This window comes from Gavialis gangeticus, unplaced genomic scaffold (assembly GCF_001723915.1).
Source record: "Gavialis gangeticus isolate Ggan-Ray unplaced genomic scaffold, GavGan_comp1, whole genome shotgun sequence".
NCBI lineage: Eukaryota > Metazoa > Chordata > Crocodylia > Gavialidae > Gavialis > Gavialis gangeticus.
The window spans coordinates 16588358-16590291 of record NW_017729002.1 but is presented as its reverse complement, the minus strand read 5'-3'; the positions used below and the strand labels follow the sequence as shown (position 1 = coordinate 16590291).

At 47.6% G+C, this 1934-nt stretch overlaps 1 long non-coding RNA gene across 1 annotated transcript in view; it reads right to left on the bottom strand.

Moving 5' to 3' along the window:
* Positions 1-1623, bottom strand: part of LOC109290777 — a 3771-nt gene extending 2148 nt beyond the window's left edge. Inside the window, exons 1-2 of the long non-coding RNA XR_002095681.1 lie at positions 1611-1623; positions 1106-1108 (exon numbers count right to left, since the gene is read on the bottom strand). This is a non-coding gene — a long non-coding RNA (uncharacterized LOC109290777). The remainder of the gene's footprint in view (positions 1-1105; positions 1109-1610) is intronic.
* Positions 1624-1934: the final 311 nt, after the last annotated feature.

Sequence of the window (1934 nt, the reverse complement as noted above, 5' to 3'; positions counted from 1 at the left end):
GGGGGGGGGGTTCCCCAGCACTGTGCGCACCTCTGGGTGAGGCATGGGGGGGACATGCCCCCCAGATTTGTGTGCAGGGCAGAGGTGGGCTGCCCACTGTGGGCTGGGGCTCTGTGCCCTGCTGCCTTTGCCCTGGGAGCCACAAGATGTATGTTACGCCTCCCACCACTGGGTGGGGTGGGGACATGCAGTGCAGCCAGTGTGCTGTTCCCAGGGCAAAGACAGCAGAGCCCCCAACCTGCAGCAGACAGCCTCCCTCTGCCTCATGCACAAATCCCAGGGGCATGTTGCCCCCCTTGCCTCTTCCAAGTCACATCCCCAAGCCTCCCACGACTCCATCCCATGACCTGTCCTGGCCCCAGGGCTCCATTCATCCCAGTGCCTGCCCCTGCCCCACTTCCTCCCTCACCATGGGGGCCTTGATCTGTCCCCCTCCATCCCTTCCCTCTTTCCCTGCTGCTCCCTGTCCACAGACCTACCAGCATGGCACTGCTGTAGATGCAGCGTGCAAGTTGTGGCTGCTCATGTGATTCTGTGTCTGTGTGTTGGACAAAAGACCAACACATGGGTCCAACAACCAAGATTTTTATTGAATAACACGCATAGATCAAGTGGGGAAAAGCAATGCTTTATCAAAAACCATTCATAGTCACACACACATACACACAAGCCAATCCATTGGTGCTCAGGTTCAGTCATGATGGCCAGTTGCAGTGCCTTTGGACACGATGATCTTATGCGAGGGCCACCGGTAGTTTTCTCCTGAGTTGATATGGATGGCATATGACGTTGACAGCGCCCAATCTTCACTGCCTTTTTATCTAGACAGACTGCTGCGGTGCCTCTGACAACCGGCGCAGCCAATCACCTTGTTGCTGTTGAGCTGAGTTGACCGAATCAAAACTCAGTCTTTTAGCTTCTATTTTGAATCTGTTTAGCTTCTAGTGAATATTTACACTGCCTTTGTGGGGGGAGGGGGAGTTTGATTCTTCATTCAAGATACATGCTTGTATCTTTAACTCTTTTTGCCGGTGCCTTAAGTCCTGATTAACCCTATCAATTACAGCAGGGGCCTTAATAGCTGACATTGAGTTTTCACAAACACCTTCTTTTTTTTTCTGCTTTAACAAGCTCTTAACACCATCCTTTCTAGAATTTCCATACTATTCCTAGTAACAAAAACATTTCTTACCTTTCCTTTTTCACTCCCTGTTACCAATGAGAGTGCCCACACTTACACTTTCAACAGTCCCTCTTTGCCTTGCAACACACGCAAAACAAACACACCACACTGCTCACACCCTGTTTTGCATCAACACCTTAACAATCTTTGTAAAGCTGCTCACTCATTAGGCTTCTTAGGCTCTACTTCTGTATGTTTGAACAGTTTTTAGCACAGGGGTTAATTTTCTCTGCTACTGACTTCTTACTGGACCAGCAAGAAAAGTTATTGTACTTAACCTAAACAATTCACAGCATGACCTCAGGCACTGAGATCAGGTTACAACTTTTTCTTAGGACAGTTTTTCCTTAAGTTTTATTCTTACTCTTTCTTCCTGCCCTTTCTTGCATCCAAACGGTTAATCCCTTCACTGCCTCTCTTTCTAAACACTTTCCACATTTCTCTCTGTATAACAAATGCCGTATAGCTTCCACTTTCCTCTTTCTTTTATGAAACAGCACTTCTCTTCCACAGCCTTTTTAATAGCCTGCCATAAAGCCACACTGCAACCCCATGCTGTTTTTGCACAGACAGCATTCACCTAAACAGTACTTTTCAAACTGGCTGTTAAGATCAGAAAGAGTGAAATGGAAGGGGGGGGCACACATTTTTCCTCCAAGGGGATGGTCCTCCCCTCAAAAGTTGTCTGCAAAATTTTTACATCTATCTGATGGTGAGGATTTTCCAACTGCTGAATCTGTTTCTTCTGAGT